The 21,500-nt window shown below is 22.8% G+C and overlaps 1 non-coding gene across 1 annotated transcript; it reads left to right on the top strand.

The window, feature by feature from the left end:
* Nucleotides 1-105: 105 nt before the first annotated feature.
* On the top strand, nucleotides 106-178 carry Trnar-ccu (transfer RNA arginine (anticodon CCU)). Its single transcript has one exon. It is a non-coding gene; the product is annotated as a tRNA-Arg (tRNA).
* The last annotated feature ends 21,322 nt before the right edge of the window (nucleotides 179-21,500 follow it).

The following is a 21,500-nucleotide window of genomic DNA, read 5'->3' as shown; positions in this document are numbered from 1 at the left end:
GTAAAACTGAACCATTTAATTCTGCAACGCTCGACTAATCACAAAATCTTAGCAAGCTTAAAATTAGCTTAGTTTAAATTTGCTGCAAACTCAATTCTCTCAGATGACCGCGTGGCCCAATGGATAAGGCGTCTGACTCCTAATCAAAAGATTCTGGGTTCGAGTCCCGGCGTGGTCTATTTATGATTTTAAAAACCAATATTTTTCTATAGAATAATTATTTGTTATAAATTTTGAAGTTAGAAAGTAATCAAGAAATATATATTTTAGATACTTTTACTTGTAAATTCACCGTGCTTGTAATTTTGAACGTAAAAATACAGTTTGGTAGCATATATTTTAACTTACTATACTTACTTCTTATACTTACTTATTATAACTTTAAAGTTAGAATACAAGTATAATAATTTAAATAGTTTCTTTGCACTCTTCTGAGCAAAGTTGAAAACAATTGGTTTACATCACTATAATAAACAATAGCAACAAATTATAAATTGATATACGAAAATGTTTATAACGTTTATGACAATACCACGACTAAACAAAACAATGATAAAATGTTTTAGATCAGGGGTCGGCACAGTGTACACTGGTTCACACTAGTGTACATGAAATTTCTTTTAGGGTACACGAGACTTTTGGGGGGCATGAAACTTATTTTAGGGTATATTAATTTTTTTTTTGCGCAGAAACTAATTTTTTTTTTATCTTTCTATCTTTAAGACATAATCAACCTTGATATCTAATTGACCATTTTGTTGTTAATAAAACGACCATTTTGTACTCTCCGAGTTCTACTATGTTACATTATGTAAAAATTCTTCTACTCTTAGACTAGAAATGGATAGGATAAACCGATAAATTTAAAGTTAGCGTGTAAAAATTAGCTAGGTGTTACCGAATTATTATTAAAAAAACACGATTAAAAGTGTTTGCATATTCTTAAACACTAGCAGCGCTAAATAATTGGGGTGCACATAATTTTAATTTTGTGATTAAGGGTTCACGGGTTCGAAGTAGCGTGCCGACTATGTTTTAGATCAGGGGTCGGCAAACTGCGGCCCGCGGGCCAAATGCGGCCCGCGAAGGATAAATCTGCGGCCCGCGAGCACGTTATTATTTTGAATGGAATGCGGCCCGCGAAACAAAATTTTGCGGCCCGCAACCACGTAAATGTGGCCCGCTGAGCAAAAATATATTTTAAGTTAAATTTGTTGGATTGATTTAGTTTTGAGTTCCTGTATAAAACTTTAAAATAGTTAAAAGACTTCACTGATTTAGCTTGAAATGTAAAAAAAACAGGTTAGCATTGCACCAGGTTTTTTTCTAAATTTTTTAATAAATTTCTTCTTACAACAGAAAATTATTTTCTAAAAAAAAGAGTTTAAAAATTGCGTTGAATTAGTAAGATAGTTATACAATACCTATTTATAAAAACTAAATGCAAATGTTTTCCGTTTTGTACAAAAGTGAGCACAGTAATTAGCTAGAATTTTATTTTTTTCCAGTTTAGTTTTTTAACACGTTTTTTGTACATAAGTTTCTATTACAAATGTTTTGTTACTAAATTTTATATTTTAGTGTGCAAAAAAACATTAAAAATAACATAATAACAATAACAAGAAATAAGGTTAACTTTATTTTGGTTTTGACACATTTAATTTTTTAGAATATTTCTCTGCATTTTAATGTAAAACCTATGCACACCAATGAACAAAGATGCTTATATTATAGACTACTTTTTATTTAATATTTAGGAGATAAAATTTAGTTTAAGCATTATTTTCTAACATTATTGTTTCTTTAGTAATATCTAAGTGTGTACAGACACATTTAAATTAATATATATGAAATAAATTAAAATAGTTTTTGTTAGGTATACTTTTTGATTTTTTAAAGAATGTTTTTTGACAAAATAAGTTAATTTTTGTGCGTTGCATACTAATATAAACAGTTGCTGGCTGTTTTTTGTGACTACCTATTAAATACAAACTAAATTGAGAAATTGTAATATATTAAGTTTGTACATTTTTAATCAAAATAGTTCAAATTCGATCAAATAAATAAATAAAAATTGTCACACACTCAGACTATGACTACTTCAAGATTTCAAATCTCAGGCCAGTTTAGTCATTTTTCAGTTTTTGGCTTCAATTACTTTTTGTATGCTAATATATCAAGCTAGTTTTGGTCATTTGGACTGACTTTTTTTTGCTTTAAAGAGTGGTAAATTAAATTCATGATATATGTTTTGTTCAATGCACAGTGTTTGTTTAAATTTAAATATGTTTTAAATTTTAAGTCTTGCAGCTGATATAGTTTGAATTATTATTTATACTAATTGTATATATATAAGTCTGAACAATTAGTGTCGCCAAAAAATCCCGGAAAAGCTTGGAATTTGACAATTTATACTTAAAAAAATCTGTAGAAGCCTTGAATTTGAGAATTATCGAAAAAAAAAACCTGGAATTTTAAACAAATTTTACATGTAAAGTAATGAAATTTCGATTTGACACAAAAATCTACCATAGAAATGTTTTTTATTAAAGAACACATTTTAAGTAGCTTAACAGTATTTTTAAAATTTGTCTATCTTATTTTAGGCGTTTTTGTTTAACTTTAACTTAATTATATACTAAAAGTAGAAGCAAAATGTTGTACTTTTAAAAATTTTATATTGGTGCATTGCACTTTCGCTTTAAAAATGTCTTTACCTATTGTTGAGCTTTGTATTGAAAATAAACCTAGAAATTCTTCTTAAATGTCAAAATTAGTAAAACACCTGTAGTAAAAATTCTAAAATGAACAATATCTGTTTTATCAGTTCTAACATCTTAACAGATTGATTAAAGTCCTTATTTGGTTTATGCGGCTTTAAAGTCTTTAGAAATTTCCTAAACACGACTTCTTGTTGATATTGAAGAAAAAAACAAAAATATTTTACTAACTCCAATACAAATTATTTAAATAAGTTTTCAACTCTAAACAGTGTCTTTTTTAATAATTAATTTTGCTACATTATAACTTGCCTTAATAGTTTTTTCTGATCAGTCTGTAGTTACTGAAAATAATCATTTGCGTTGTTGAAACTGACATAAGCGATTTTTTTTTTCGTTTTTCATAATAACTCGAAACTAACGTATTATAGTTCTTGTAGCTCGTCTTATAACTTACATTTGCTCTTTTTAAATACAAAATTTTAATGCAGATAAAGAATTGCTTTAATGCTCAATAAAAATAGGTTTTTCAAATTCATTAATAGCTTTATAATTTTTAATACATTTGTTAAAAATGTTTAAAAACTTCATTATCCATTCCAGCTGAATTAATATATTTTTTTAGTTATATAATTAATTAACTGTTAATAAACTTCGGTATTTCTTTATTTTGCGAACTTGATTTTAAACAGGGTTGCCAAACGAACAGGCTAGATTAAAAAATTACAAAATTCAGACTAGGTTAAAGTTGTTTAAGAAGTTTTTATAAAACTTAGGGTATCTGAAAATTTGTTTCAAAGACTTTGAATAAATCTTCGAACTCTCAGATTTTTTTTATGAATGTAGTGTAGTTTACCAATTGTAATTTTTACTGTCTACTTACATACTGTAATTTTTTATAAAATGATATATTAGTTATGTATTTAAGCTTGATTAACAGAAAGTTTTTAGCTATTTTATCTTTTAGTAAATTTTTGATATAATCCAGACATTTTTGCTATTAAAGTGGCAACCATGTAAAAGACTACTTAATTGCTTATAAAGTATTTTATTAAAGTATTCCAACACTACATAAGTTAAAAAATTTGATTTAGCCTATTTAGAGTACATATACTTATTAATTTTATTTAAATTACTAATCACTGAATTTTTTAAGAATGCAAACTATTTAAGACGTAAAAACTATTTTCAAAAGTTAACATATTTTTCAAATATGAAAAAGTGGTTCACTATATAAAAAATGTATAAAAGTTACCCATAAATGTTTTAACGCTCGTTTTTATAGAGAGTTAGGTTGTAAAAAAAAATATTTTATCGAGTTTAACTTATTTAGTGTTTAAGAAAGTACATATTTTATTAAAACTTAAGTGTATTAAACAATGTAAATTCTACTCAGATAGATATTTACATATTAAATAGGCATTCCATGTGTAGCTAAAAGTTATTTAAAGTAAAAAAGTAAATAAAAGTAAAACTATCTCTTGTGTGACCAAAACTAAAGCCAAAGGGTTATTCAAATATCACTAAGACTAAAACTGTGGCCCGCAAAGATTTTGAAAACTTGAAATTTGGCCCGCGAGCACCAACTGCCTGCCGACCCCTGATGTATATATATCAAATTTAACTTCGTATATTGAATTTCTTTTATGTTATATTAACTATAACTATTGTTTTAAGTATTAATAACTATTAATTTAAACTGAAGCACATGATTTTTAAATATCTTTTGTAAAATAGTTGATTGAATTTTTTAATTGAACGTCAAAGTATTATACTGCATAAGTATATAAACAAAGTAAAACGATATACAATGAAAGTTTATTGTTTTGTTTACACCTAGCCTCTTAAAAATGTTTTATATCAGTTTTTAAAGAGTCAACTGTTTCATAAATTTTTTTTTTCGAGTTTAAAGTATTAGTACTAATAGTAAATTTTATGTTCTCAATTTTTAAACTCCTCTAGTAGTCGAAATGTAATATAAAATATAAGTAAGTGATATTAGAATAATTTAGTAAATTTACAACATCATTGTGTAGCAGTATTGTAAATATGAACATCAAAATTTAAGAACGATGAAACGTACAAACTTTTCTTGATTTAAATTGTTTTGTATACAACTTCGCTAATGCTTATAAACCCTATTAAATGTTTGTTTAATTATCTATAAAATATTAAGAATTTATCAAAGTTATGGTTCAAATAACAACGGCATATTTTTATAAGGTAACACTAAAGTAAAAAATTATAAAAGCTTATAATTTACTGTTTTACAATAGTTTCTTAACGAAACACACAGTTACTGAGCATTTAATAAACAGTCTACCTACGCTTTGTTATTTAAGTCACGTACCATTAGCTATTTGTTAAATTTTTAAGTAAAAAATTTAAAAATGCATTGGTCTATGAATTTATAAGGTAGAAATTGAAATAAAATGTTTTAAAATGAGTATTTCTGATAGTTTAAAACTACTGATTACTCTAGTATTAATATTAGAAGTTTTATTTACTACGATGTGAAAACTTATTTCACAGCCAATTAAACAAAATAATTTACATATTTTTATTGTTTATACTCAGATAAATATTATCAAAACAACTTTTTAACATTTTAAATTTTTTTCATTACTTTACAATTTAAAAAAGTTAAGAACAAAAGTAGTGATAACTTTATCAAAAAACCTATCAACGCTTTTTTTAAATCACTTTTCATATTTTTGGTAAAATTTAATAAATCTAGTATCAAAAAATTTAAAAATGCAGTAGTTAAATAAAAAGTGTATATCTGTACGATGAAAAAAAGAAAACAAGAAAATAATATAAAAATTTTAAGGGATAAAAAACACTGATCAGATTCTAAAAACTATTAATTTATTTTCTTCGTAATTATTAATATTTTGAATTATTAGTATAATAATAATTAAAAAGTATAACATAATTGCTTGATAACCTAAGTTATAAGCAATCCAGCATTTTAAATATCAAACGAGGTTTTAGTATGAAAAAAAAAGTTTTAAAAATCAATATATAGTTAGTTTCCATAGAAAAAACTTCAAAAAAAAAGTGTTTGTATATAAAATTGTTAAAAAACTTTTAGTTAAATTTTTTTATAGAATTTATTTAAAAAGCTTAACAAAATATATAACGCTAAGATTTTATTTTTCTAAACTAACAGTAAAATGTTCTACATTAAGAACTGAAAATAAATTAAATGAAAATAGCAATAGCTTCTTTACAATTATTAAATTGTTTTAGTTATAAGTGTATAGTTAGTTTGTTATGTAATTCCTTTGTCGATCTTCAACATTTGAGACATAATAAATGTTTAACAAAAAGAATTATGCGAGACCGCTTTTATACAACAAAAAATGTAAAAAATGTGTTAAATTTGTTACAAACTGAAAGTGTATTTAATAGTACTACAAAACTATTTATTAACCGTTTATTTTAAATAAATCAGTATTTAACAATGAAGTTATAAAAAAAATATTTTCAACAAACTTTAACCTAAAATGTACTTAAAAATTGTATTTTGAGTTAAGTATATAAATCTGTTGTTGAAGTAAAAGTAACCAAAGCAGTTAAATGATTTTCATTTAATAAAATAAATGTTTTTAAGAAATTACTTTATTAAAAAACATACTAACCTACAATTAAGTTTTTACCTAAAAAGTTTAAATTCTGATGAAATTTCTGAAAACTCAAATTACTACATACAAGACTTTTTTTCAATTTATAGATTGCATCAACTATTTTTTAATAATTTTAATTATCTTTAACGTTAGTTTTATAACGTTGGTATATAATTTTAATTATCTTCTTTTATACTGCGATCATGTTTAATATATTTACATATTTTATTTTCTGGTAGAAATTTAGCTTTTAAATACAATAGTTTTATTAATATTTGGTATTTTGAATAAATAGAATATTAAGATTATATACATTTTAAATTAATATGGCCTAAAATGAAATGAGTTTTTTAATTAAGTTAATAATAAAACTCAATGTACGCTGACTACAACCTAAAGTTAACAAAACTTGGCGAAAATATTTAACTTATATTATTATTAGCAATAAAATTATCAAGTATGTTAGCTAAGTTTATTAATCAAACGCGAGTACGTTTGAACTCTTTCTTATCAAAGTAAGACACTTTGAACTCTTCCATAACCTTGTCATAACTCCCCATTTCCAAATTAACTTCCTTATTGTTTTTTTTATCTTGTTTGCTCTTTCTTTTTATCTTTCTACAAATAAAGAAAATTATTATGATGAGGATGAGGATGAGACCTGCAACAACACCACCTCCTACAAAAGGATACAAATGATTGTTGTTATGATCGTTGTTGATAGCAATTGTTGTGGAGATACTTGGATTGATATAGGTAGTTGTTTTTGAATAACCTGTAGTTGAAAAATCAGTAGAAATTGTTTTCGTATTAGGAACACTAATTATTGTTCTACTTGTGGTTTGGTCAGAAGGTTTACTTCTAGAAGTAATTGGAAAAGTAGTCGTACTTTTTTTAGTGCTTTGTTTAGTTGTTAGATGATATGTTTGGCTTGGATTAGTAGTTGAACTTTTTATTGTACCTTTATTAGAACTGTGTATAGTTTTTTGATTAATAGTTGAATCTTCTACACTTTTTGAACTTGTAGTTAATATTTCTGTTGGTGTTGAATTACTAGTTGTAGTATTACTGTACGTACTAAACATTGTTTCGTTTATGACATTTGATGTTAAAGTTGTACTACAAAAACTTATGTTTTGATTAGAAACATAAAAAAAAAGTTTAATTTTTAATTGACTCATCTTTAGGTACAGCAATAGTTTCTGCAATTTCTTCGAACAGACTCTTGATTTTCTGCAGTTATTGGTTCATCAACTTATTCTTGATCTGCAATTGTCTCAACAGCATATTTTGTTGTTACTTCTATTGGTTCATCAAAGTATTCTTGATTTGCAATTTCATCAACAGCATATTTTGTTATTTCTTATAATGGTTCATCAACGTATTCTTGATCTGCAATTTCATCAACACAATCTCATATTTTTTCATGAGCTAGGTTAGCTTTGTAAGTGTGACTTTTCATTTTAACGATAATTTACTAATGTTCTAAAGAACATGTGCTTAAATTCATATATACTCACCTGTTAAAACTACATAAACCTTGGCTTAATTTATTTTTCAATACTTTTGTCAAGTTTTAATTTAATAGATTAATACTTTAGTGTTACCAAAAGTATAACTCGAAAAAATATGTGTTAACATCGATTTTTTTATTTTTAGTAACACTAAGTATATTTTTAATTTACTATAACTTCTATTCGTTATAATTAAAAAAAATATTACAATCACAATCAGAATTAATTAAAAATTTTTAACAAAACCTCAAAAATTGAAAAAAAATTTCTTTAATTCACAAGTTAGACTTCTAGTAACATAGAATACTTAGCGATCCTCACGATGTTTATCAAGCTGAGATTTTTAATTATGCCTGTAGTCAATTAACTTATTGATTTGTGATATTAAGTTCTGTTAGCTATGTACGTCCTACTAAAGCAAAGAGATATATTTTAATTGAAATTTTAAACATATTATTATAATATTATATGAATTTTATATTATTATACTAAAATTTTTAATAAAGATGATCTTTTTCGATACAATAGTACTGGTGATAACTAGCTTATTTTACTTATCATACAATTACATAACTATTTATGACGTTTTAATAGTATTTGGTATATTAGCAAAAATAGGTTTAAATGTATTCGATAAAATAATCAGTTTATGTACTGCTAAGCTATTTAAAGTATCAAAATAAGTATTTAAGTAGTTGTTAGCAGTAATTAAGCCTCTTAAAAACTATTATCAATATTTGTTAAACATTTATATTCCAGGTTAAATTAGTTGTGGTTTTAAAGCATAAAATTGAACTAGTTTGAGCTTTAAAAACTTCTTTAAATATAATTTAAAAGTAACAAAAGAGTTTATAACTCAGTTACTAGTATTTTTTACTTAAGTTGAATAAAAATAGTCGTGTTACTATTAAATAACAATAAATATAGTTGACAAAAGATTATCATAATTTGGTTTCTAATACCACTAAGTAATAATTTACTATAAGTACTTACTTAAACTCGATTCTTGAATAAAAAGTGTTTAAAATTAGTATAGTCAAAGTTATAAACTAACTGTTTATATATTTAGCTTTACATTAACCTTTAATAGTAAAAATAAATATTTTATAACTGTAAGTAACTCGAAGCTAACAATTTATAAATTTAAATAATTTTAAATCAAGTCATGTTGTTCAACTAAATGTTAAATTTGCTTTTAAAGTTTTATATTTTTCAGATAATGAGGAGGTAAAATAAAAACTAACTATAACTTTCGACGGAACTTTTATTTTATAATCATTTGGTTAAAACTAATAACTATCTGTTTTATTTTAATTAAATGATTTTATTATAAAAAGATAATATTAATCTTAACTCTGTTACAGTGATGCTCTCCGAGCTACTTGCGTGTCTCGAGTTTTCTTTAAAACCGCCTCTGTAATTCTAACAGTGGTTAGCAATAAAAGTGATTGTTATAAAACTTACAAAAACTGCGTTTCAACTTTTTTGATACAATGTTTTAGCTTTTTATCTAATTGATGTCATTATATTCACTGAATCTATTGTTACAGTAACTAAAATTAAAAGTTAAAGCTAAGTAAACATTATTTTTTTACAAATATCTTGACAACAATGAGGTTTTTAGCTTTAGTTTTAGTTAAATTCTAAATATACAGACTTATAAAGTCAAGCTGCTTTTTTAATAATTTTTAACAAAATATTAATTTTTAAACCTAATGAATTTAACAACAAGTAAAAAAAACATGCATTTGTTATTTTAAACATAATTGCAATTGTAAAAACTTATAAAGTAAAATGTTTAGTTTTATTTTTGTAGCACTAAATCTAATATTTTAGTTACTAACATATTTTACTTTACATATCTTATTCGAGTATCAATGCAAATAAACTAAAATGTCAGTTTACAATATTTTCAATTAAATAGTTTATACGTTTTTATTTAATTAAACTTTTTTACAACTAACTTTAGCAAAAAACTATTTTCACTATAATTATGTAGTTTTATTAATTTATTTCGAAGCTTTATTTTTAAGTATGTCAGTAACTGTAACTTAGTATGCTATAATTGCTTTTACAAGTACTTATAATCAAGTTAATTTTACTTGTAAATCAAGCTTAATTTTTTCAAGTTATTATTATAAAATATTTTTTGATTCAAAAATTTTTTAAACAAAAGATATTTAAAGATTGATTTTTTATTTGAAACTGTAATCTTATAGCTATGATACCACACATTAAAAGGTTAAATTTTATTTAAAATCAAAACAAATTTACACACGATAATTTAGTTATAATCCATCAAATTATTGTTTTTAGATGAGACACCTAGTGCCTAGAAATGGTATGCATGCTAATTTTAAATAATTTCTTTTGTCTTTATGTACTTTATAGTTTTAAGGTCCATAAAATTTTTTCAATTAGTTTTACCTGGATAGTTTTATAAGTTCTATTATTAGAACTATCATAAACTTATTAGATTGTACAATCTATTATTTATTGTAAGTACTCAAGTATCATGGGTAGTATTTGGTTTTAATTTTAAAGTTTTCAATAATGTTATAGCTTACTTTAAAGGTTTTCATAATTAGTACTATTTCTTATACCGCTTACGTTTAAATTTTTTATTGAAGATTTTGTAAAATTATAACTAGAATTTTATTTTTGCAGGTAAAGTTTTTATGTTATAAATTATTTTCTTTTTGGTTGGTGTAATTTTTGTCCTAGGCAAGACGTTAAAAGGTGTTTATGGTGTGCGACTCGATAACAAAGTTTTTTTTTTCTTAAATTCTAAACGAAGCCTAAAAAATAATTTATATAAATTATGGTCTTCGTAACAAAAAAAAAACAGTTTTTTAGTTTTCTTGTATTCAAATTACTCCTACATAGATTTAAATATTCTTGTAACTAAAGTATAAAAAAAAAGTTGACAATGATTTCTTTATTATAAATCACATACTACATATCAGTTTAAATTTTTCATCACAAATTTTTAACACTGGAACTAGTAAACAAATAGAGTTTTTAAAAATTGTATTTCAGTAAGCCATACATAAAATATTTTAGATATTTAATGCACGCTATAAAAACGAAAACTTATTGTTATATTTTTTTAAACCAACAACTAGTTTATGTAACTACAAAATTATAGTTTTAGAACATTGCTAGGTTATGGTTTTGTTTGTTCTGCTGATACACTTTTGAAATACATTAAATAGCTTATAAGGGTAGAATATAAGGACTATTTTGACCTTTAAATATTAAACATTGAAAAAAAAGTTACTGCTGCAACAAATATAGAATAAGTTAAAAGTTCTTTACCATTTAAAAATCTGATGTATCTATAGAAAAATAAAATTATTTAAAACAGTTTAAGCATAAATTATTTAACTAATGTTCACAGTTACACAGTATAATACTTAGATACGTTTAGATAAATTATTATTTTTTTTTTAATTCAGTTAATTAATATTAAAGCATAAAACAATACATTTTAACGTGCAAAAATCAAAATAAATTATTTCATAAGGCTTAAAAAAAAGTAAAGACGACTATTTAAAATTTAACTTCATGTTGCTGTAATTAATAAATATTGAAACCTAAAAAAAAATGTCATTAGTTTAATTATATTCAATAATTTTTTAAAAAGATAGTTGCGATGCATTCAAATATCCATCTCGGAACTAAAAACCATATTATGTAACTAAACTTTTGAGTTAAAGAACATAAATCATTGTTTTATTCGATTTGCTTTTACAGTTGTACACTTGAAAATTCTTATTAAATGTCTTATCACAGTAGAGTATAAAAATTGTTTTAACAAATAAAAATATACATCATTTAAAAATTATCTGTAATAAATAAAAACTTAATGCATTTAATATTTTCAGTCTAAATATAATCCGATTATGTAATATTAAAAAATTTTATATATTTTTTTTATTACTTCTTATTAAGTTAATTATGAACTTAAGCACGAAATAAATCATACAAACAATCCAGACTAAAATTACGTGATTGTAAAAAAAAGCGTGGGTTGAATATTGAAAACTTAATTTCATATTTGTTGATGTAATTTATGTTTACTTAGTAATTTAAATTATACTTTATTATACTTTTCGTATATTTAACTTGAAACTATCTTTTTTCATTTTGTCCTAGAAACACAGTGTACTTATAGATTATTATATTTTTTGAATTTAATTTTTGGAAAAGTTAAAATATTTGAAATATTTAGAAATATAATCGTTTTTCAAAAGGTTAATTAACAAATTAAAAAGAAAACGCTTGATTTATTTTGAACCTAAAACTAATTGTAGGACATTCTTAGTAAAAACTAAACAAAAAAAAATTAAAATACTAATTCTTTTTAGCGACGTTTTAATTTTAATTACTTCAGTGTAAAGTTAGTAAGCTATGTAAATACAATTTTGATCGTTTACCACTTGAACAATTACATTTTTAACTAGAATTGCTAAAAAAGTTTTTGATCGATTTTTTTAAGATCCGTTTCATAAAATAGATTTATCAAAAAGTTTTGTCTTCTCACAAACTAAAACCTAAAAATGTATTCAAAAATTTTATTTTAGTTATATAAACATTTTTAAAAGCAAAGTAAATAATTTGATTAAAATTTAAATAAACTCTTAATCAACCGATAAATAACACACGTTAAACAAAAATTGTTGTTTAAAACATAATTGCAAAAAAACTCGGTTATTAATAATTATTAAAGTTACAATATTTTTAACTAAGGAAATGAGAAAAAACCTGTCGAAATTGAAAATGTTGATTTTATTGAAAATGTTATTTAAAACACTATAATATGGTGATAAAATTTATACGTAAATTGTAACAAAATGTGTTAGGGACCTAATTTAATCTGTGCATATTAAATATTATCTATTTTCATATAATCGTTAATAAGAGCAAACCTTATGATAAAATACAATAGCTACATAGTTTATAACATAAAATAGATTTTATTTAGATTTTAAAAAGTAAAATGGTCTAGAGACAAATTTAAGTACCATATATAATTTAGAACTAGCTGATGTAAAATGTCGTTATTTTCTATAAGTTTCATTCATATAATAGCTTCTTAGTATAAATTTTTTTTAATATTATCTTGGCATTTTTACTGTTTTACAATTGTCTGTGTTTCGTATGTAAGTGTTATTTCGATAAAGAAATCAGCAACAGGTAAGGTAAACCTAATTGGTAAATTAAAAAATAAGTAAATATTTATATTGACACTGAGTCAAGTTTTTAATTTGATTTAAATTAATTTAGATTCAAGATTAAATAAAACCAGGGGTAGGAAACTTCTGTTTTCGACGATTCATTCTAGGGACTTTTTTTCAGAACTTTATGTATTAAAAAAATATTATAAAAAGTAAATTGTAACTACAAACACTTCTAACAAAATAATTATGAAAACAGCAACAGTTGCTTATAAATTGATTAACTTTGTAGATTTATTTTTTTTTATTGAGGAACTATTTACACTGACTAGTTACAACTAAAAGTATAATATTTCCAGTTAAAATAACTTACCATGCTAATACTGCCTAATCCTGGTTCTGAGCTGTAACAAATAAAAGGTTAAGATTGTAAAAAATTTTAAAGTCGTTTGACGTTTTTGTGTATGCCACTCTCGATTTATAATTCTACCTGAAATACAATGGAATTAAATAAATTTGTAAACAAAAAGTGCTTACTAAGTTGATGTTTTACAAAGTTGCAAGCTGTTTTGCTTATTATTTAACAAAATGAAATTATTTGTTGCTTATTAAAGGGTTGTCATACATTATGATCATTAATAATTTAAAAATAAATATTAAAAAGCTTACGTTTAAATAGAAACTTATGTTTATCAAATAATTACAAGTATACAGCTTTTTTATAATAGTAAAAAAATAATGCTTATCATTCACTATTATTTAACATTAGCTGTTAAAATAATTGTACATTAATATTAATATAATATTAAGTTAGACTCAATTATTTAAGTCGAACGCAGAATTAAAAAATAAACTAGAAGTTGTCCAGTTTTTCACTCTTTAAGTTAAATTTCCACTAGCGTTGAAGATAATTAGTTCATGATTTAGAACACATGAAATAGTATATTTAAATGAAACTAAATTTATATTAAAATGAGTCTTTTTCAGTGTTTTCACTGTAAAAAAAAAGTATTTAACAACTTTAATAATCCAAAGTTAACAAACAATTTTTTTATAAACACAGTAAAAGAACAATCTACAGTTGTGATATCGTTAAAAAGAATTAATTATTTTTATCCCGTACTTTTGGTAGTTATAAAAAATAAGTGTTTTATTTAAGAAATACGTAACTTATTTAAAATTTACTTTATTATAAACTAAAAGTAAGTTCAACACAATAACGTGATAAATTTAGACGAGATACGAGATAAACCGTTTTTATTTTAAGGTTTTAACCTAAAATTTAGAACAAAATCATTACTTATATGGTTATTATGTTTTTAAAGAAAATCTAGATAAGTATATAAGATGAAAACTTGTGCTTTTTAATGATTTTACATGTTTGTACTATATTACGTTATCTTAGTAAACTCATTGCAAGTTAAGGTACTTTGGCTTAAATTTGTAAAAATTAAAATGAAAAAAGTTAGTGCTAGTTCAATAAAATTAGTGTTAAAAAAATTGATTGTAGTAAACAATATCTGTAAAAATAAATAGTTAACTTACTTTTGTTTTTCAATTATGTATCTTTAAAGTTATATGTAATATATAATAATTTATGACATAATATTGTAAGGATAATTTTACTAGAAAGATAGGCATATTTTTTTAAATACATTCTAAATGAAGCTTTTTAAAATTAAGTTTATACTAGCATTTCTACATTTTATTTCATAATTATATAAAACTATCGAAATAATGAGGTGCAAAACTTAATTTTAGCGTTAACACCGAATATTTAAACACTGTTTTATAATTACTTTTAAGTATTTAAAAGTTTAAAATCTATTTTGACTTTTAATCAACACAACTAGTAACAAATGCTACATTGGTATTTTTTACAACTCAAGCAGTCAAAATTTACTATACATTTTAAGTAAGTGATATTAGCATAATATTAAAAATATACGAAAAAAATTATTAAATCAGCATCGAGTTGTAATAATTTCAATGAGACATTGTAGTTTAATAAACTTTAACAAGTATACTTGTTTATTAGTTTAAGTTGTTTGTTTTATTTCTTTTTCATTTGCTGTTAAATATTTTCAATTTTATTTGAACCATACAAACTTTAACAGTTTATAAAAGTTATGGTTTAAACGAAAACGGTTTATTTTTTAAATTGATCTAAAAAATAAAATTTCACAAAACTTACAGTAGCGTAGTATAAATAATTATTTTATAATAGTTTCTAAATTCAATACAAAAATAACGAGCATTTCTTAAATTTTAACCTACGCTTTTTTTATTTAAGTCACGTATCATATGTCTGGTTAATAATAATGTATTAAGAAACTTGAAATACTGAAGCAAATAGTTAAATAGATTTTAACTATTCTTAAAAATATTTAAAAACGAATATGGCAACAATATAAAAATCTTATGGCATAAAAAAAACTGGATATACTTAAAAAATTAAATAGTTATCATAAAAATGCCTAGTCTTTAATATTATATTGATAAAGTTGTCTCAAAATGTATTTTTTTATTTTTAAATATAAGTTATTATCAGTTTGGTTTCATGCGGACTTTTTTATTTAAATATTAAGAACAAGTAAAAATACTATAGTCAATTTATAATTAGTTTTACTTGAAAAAATTTTACTAAAAAATGTAGTTTTTGTTAAATAGTTGGAAAATTCTTACTTAACAAATAAACTATAACCGTTTCTTAAAAAAGGTTTAAAAATTTTAATGCCTGAGTAGTTTTTCCAAATTAAGACTAAATACAGGTCGTTCTCAATCAGAACTGAAAAAAAGAACCGATGAAATTATTAAATCTTTGTCGCAACTTTTTAAATAAGATTACCTATAATTGTATAGTAGATTATGTATGTAACTATTTTGTAGATAATTTAACACTAGAGGAATACATATTGTTTAATAAGATTTACAAAAGAAAATTTTTAAAAAGTTTGTCTTCTCACAAACTAAAACCTAAACATGAAATTAAAAATACTTTTTTAGTGGTTTATACATATATGTTTATGTCTTTTTAATTAAAACACAGTTTAAGAATGCGACAAGATATAACAATCTAAATTAAAAATTTGATTTTAATTATAAAACTTTAGACTTCAGTTTAAAAAAACTAACTGATTAAATTTTTAATGAAAAAGTAGCATAAGCTTTTTAACCAAATGAATTTAAAGTTTTCAGCTTTCAAAAACATAGCACTAAAAAAATAAATTTATAATAATTTTATAATCAACATTTTTGACCACCTTACATTTTTAACATTAAGCTATAAAATCTTTACAGACTTGTGTATTTGTAAAGTGTATATAAGTTTCAGCATTTAAAAGAATTTAGTATTCAATGAAATAATATAAGTTATTTCTACGTTAAACCTTATAAGTCAAATAAATTAAAAAAATACATTTTTTGACTGCCCGATTAAGTTTAAATACAAACAAATTTGTTTAAAAACTTATTAGACAAAGTCTTTGATACCATCTAAAAGTTATTTAACTCTATCTGAATTAATATAATAACTTAGTGTACAACTAAAAATTAATATAAAGTATAAATATAAATTAAACTAATAGTTAAAATAATAAATCAAACACCAATAAAAAGGTTTATAGATTGTTTATTAAAACAACTTACATTAACAAAATTAAAAAAAAATCTTTTTTTTTGTTTCTCTTTAACAAAAATGAGTTCTACATGCTGTTATAACAGTTTTTTGTATCTAAATAGCTTAGTTACTAACTAGCTATAATTCGATTAATTTTTCTTAAATATACAACATAAGTAGTCAAAGAGTTTGCAAAATTATTTTAAAAACAAAACAAAAAAAAATTGAAAGACCTAAAATTTATTTTTACATAGTTAAGAAACTTGTAAATCAAAATAAAAACTAAAAACTTTTTCTCACTTCTAGTATAGATAAAGTAAAACCTATTAAAAATTTAAAGTAACATTTTATAAAAGAACAAATATTTATGTAAAAAATATACTTTAATAACTAAATAAACTGTAACGATAACTAGTAAGTATTGAAACAAAAATCACATTCTTTGATTGGCTAACTTTTGTCGTTAAGCGCAAAAAATTTTTAAATGTATTATGTAATCTAAATATTTTAAACTTAATTTTATTTAATTTAAAATTTAAGTGTAACAACGTAAAGTTTTTTGATATTTATATTTTCATAGTTTCAGGTAATATAGTTTTTTAATTTATTTTAGTAGTTTTATTACTATAATATAAAACTAGTGTTTACGATTTAAATTTTATTTATTATTTTTATAATATTCTTTGAATTAAATTTATTTAGATATTTTTTTAGTTACTTCTAATAAAAATTACTTTTTACGATACTATTATTTATAATTTAAAAATAATTCTTATCTTAAATTCTTTTTTTTCTCAGAATTTTTTTTTAAAGTTAACATACTGCTAAAACTTTAAACAAAATGTTCTTCTTTAAATCATTAATGTAGATTTTTTAGTTTAGAAGGCATAAACCTAGATAGTAACACAAGACTACTGTGATAATTAGCAAATACGAAATGAATAGTACAACAGCAGTAACTCGTATACTGAACACTATAAAAACTGTTTATAGTTCTGAAACTAATCTTACTACTACAACTAGAATTTGGTGTATTGTTTCTAAAACAAAAACTGTTTCCACTATAGTTTCTTCATTTAATATTGTCATGTCAATTGTACTAGTCGTTTTAGTTTTCATTTTATTATTTTTCTATTGTTAAACAATTTTTAGGAAGCTAAAACTCAACGTAGAAACTGGACGAGAGAAAAATGTAGATAAAATTTAGTTTTCTTTGAAATGGAACTTTTAGATGAGTTTTGAAATAATAAATTTGAAACATGTCATTTTGACAATGGAGGAAGTTATGATGTCAGCAAATCATTAGTTGTTGTTCGTTGCAAATAAAAACACTTTTATACTATACTTAAATCTTTTTATAAAAGCTATATCTAGCAAATTTTTAAAACGTGCTTAGTTACAAAGTTTTTAAGCAACAATTGCAATATATTTACTTAAATTAATTGACCTTTTTTTCTAAAATAACTTTTCTTTTTTGCAAAATATTAAGTTGGCTTTAGTTTCATTAGATAATTTGTTTTTAACGAAAGTTAAACTTAACATTATGGTCATCATTACAAACTAAACTTTGAAGTTGTCAACAACTTGTATCCTCAAAGTAATTTTGACAAAAATCCTAGTTGTGATACAAAAAATATATATATATATGAGTTTGTATTAATATCTATTAATTTTAACAAGTCTTTAAAAGGTTTACAAACCTTTCTGAAGTTAGTTTGTAAAAACTAGTACGTTTTTCAGAAAAAAGTTGCTTTTTTTGGTTTTCAAGTTTTAAGTACCGCGGTAGTTATCAACACAGTTTATAGTATACTTAACGTTAACAAGTTTAACTAAACCAGATTATAGTATCATTTAAAAAAAAAAAGTTGTTAGCTATACAACTATTAATCAATATTTGTTTATCTTCTACTTAATTTTGTAAAATGGAAAAAAAAATTGGCCAATAGGGGTAACAACTAATAAAATGAGGAAAAGGGGTAATGAGATAGAAGGGAAATTTTAACAAAAGAATATTTCATAAATACTGCTGAGTGGGCTGCGTAATAAAGAATGTAATTATCCGTTTTAGAGTTTTCAAAAATTATAAAGCTACTTTGTTAGTGATGTAAATTAAAGCAAATTACTTAATACCTAATAGTTGAAATTTAAAATTTTACTCTTAGAAAGTTAAATGTTTAAACTCAACTACACATATTAAATTAGATGTTTTGTTTCCGTTAACAACCATAATTTATCGACTTAACTAGGCGTGTTATATAAGTACATCTTAGTATATAATTTTATAACATATATAATATATATGTATTACAGTATAACTAGGAGGATGCTTAAAATATCAATCACTTTGGTTATTATTTAACGTCTTGAGTAATTAATGTTTTATTTGTACAAGCAGATCAAAAGAGAACTCATTACTTTATTAATAAAAAAAATGTATAAAACAATGTTCATTAACTACTCAAAGAGCATAAAAACTATATTAATTCATAGTCAGAAACTACTTTTTTGTTACATTTTATAAAAAGCGTTTACTTTAAGTTAGATACTTTGAAATATTAAATCTAAAAAACGAAAGTTTTATGAATGTTTGAGAGTTTACAGAAGGTTAAGTAATAACTCACCCATTAAATTGTATAATCTCAGAAGCATACTGAGAACAAAATTAATACTTAGTACATTAAACGTCTGAATTTTTGTTAAAAAAAAATAATTAAGACATATTAAACCAACTAACTAAAAACTTTAAATTATTAAAGTTCTATAAAACTTTATAACTATGTGTTAGAAAAATGTTTTTTACAAATACGATATGAAAAGTATAAACCTTGTTTAAACCTGGTTTACGGTTAAATTGGTAGAACTTCTGATGTTAAAGTACACATAAGAATATATTTCTTAAGTATAAATGGAGCTATTTTAATTATTTTTTCGATAAAAGCTTAAAAGCATAACTAAATCACTTAATAGCTTGTAAAAAATCTTTCTAAAAAATGATCAGTAGAATTATAATGTAAAAGATTTTGATAAATATTAAACTATACTTAATTAATATTGTTTAGTTATAAATAAAAAGATGTACACAACTTAACTATTACTAATATGGTTAAAAACTACTACTAAATTTTCGCATGTTTGTGTTTAGTGTACTAGGAACTTTTAATTTAATAATACAGATTTATAAATACTTAAAACTTAAATAGTATACATACAATAAAATAGTTTTTATATATTATCATACATTTTACAGGTACAGTAGATTTTAATAATTAAAATGTTTTAAAAAATGTTTAAATAGTTTAAAATTTAGCTTTAAGGAGATTAAAAGGTTTAAAAGTTTTATAATGAAGCCACAAAAAACGATAATGCTTAACTACTATCAGTTTATAACATTTTGGTAAGACAGTAACAAATAGCAATTGTAAAAAGCTTATTACTTAAAAGTCTGTTTTTAGTTTACAAAGTTCTAATAACTATTAGGAATAACTTGTAGTAAGTAAATGTAGTAAGTAAATTTTAAATTACTCAATTACAGTTTATCCTGTTTAAATACACATGCTAAAAAAATACTGTATGTAGTTTGTTTACATACTTTGTACAATTAAATTATTTGAGGTAGCAAAAAAAGTACTTTATATTTATTTAAAAGTAAAACACAGACCGTAAAGTGCATTAATTGTATTTATTTAAAAAACTTTAAATTATATTTACATCTACTGTTACTTTTGCATATTTTTAAATGATAAAATTACGATATTGTTAGTTAAGCAGAGAAACCAACATTTAATAAAATCTTTTGAAAAACCACTCAGAATTTTACTTGTACGTTTCGGAAAAATTTATTAATTTCTATTACAAAATGTTTATATACGTTTTGTTTTAAAACACCTTTATCTTACTTTTTTTTACGTAAAATTAAATTAATTTTTATGTTTGTTTATACTGTTTTAATAATGAGAAATGTTACCGTATTTTCAAATTATTTTCTTAAGAATTCACTAAAGCTTTAATGTTTTTTAACTTGTTATAAAATTTTTCCTAAAGCAAAAAACCCCTGTCTGTGAAATTACTTAATATAAACATTAAAACTTCTAAGTATCTTTTGATTCGTTAATGCTTCAACTAAAGATATCAATCTGTTTAATTATTTTTTACCGATTTATCAATATGAAAAGTCTTAATTAACATTTTTTCAACTCTTTAACTTGTTTTAAACAACTATAATTTAAGTATGAGTAGAACAAAAAAAAATTTACACATGTTTATTTTAATACTTGTTGGTAATTAACTGTACTCTTCAATGAAAATTTTTTTTTTCTGTAAACACATCCAACACTAAAAGAAGCTAACACTTTTTTTTAGTGTCAATTAGTTTTCAACCTTCTTGTTGTTATCCGCAAAATTTTAAAGTACTATGTACTCTTATACAATTTAAAGCCTATTGATAAGTCTTAGGTTTGGTTTTGTAAATATATTTTCCGAAATTGTAGTACTGCTTCTAATACGGAAAAAATAAATAAAACTATGATTAAAAATTAACCTATTTTTTTTAACACTGTTTATTTTTTAAATTAGTTTTCGTCGTTTTAATTTTTTTAATTTGTCATCATCTTAACAGTATACTTTCTCTTTTTTTCAAGAAATTTAATATTGTAAATAACACCATGAAAAGCAAAACTAAAGTTCAAGACTCAAAAGAAAGTCAAAAAATACCAAGTAAAGATATTGGCAAGACTTATAAACCAAATTCGCTATTTGACTCAACTCATGGAAAAAAAGAAGTAAAAAAGCTTTCTACTTACGATTATGACTCAAAGTCGAACGAAGGTTATGCTACCAAA

This window comes from Thalia democratica, chromosome 3 (genome assembly GCF_965202585.1).
Source record: "Thalia democratica chromosome 3, ktThaDemo2.hap1.1, whole genome shotgun sequence".
Classification (NCBI taxonomy): Eukaryota; Metazoa; Chordata; class Thaliacea; order Salpida; family Salpidae; genus Thalia; species Thalia democratica.
The sequence above is the reverse complement of the archived record's forward strand: the minus strand, read 5'-3'. Positions and strand labels throughout refer to the sequence as shown.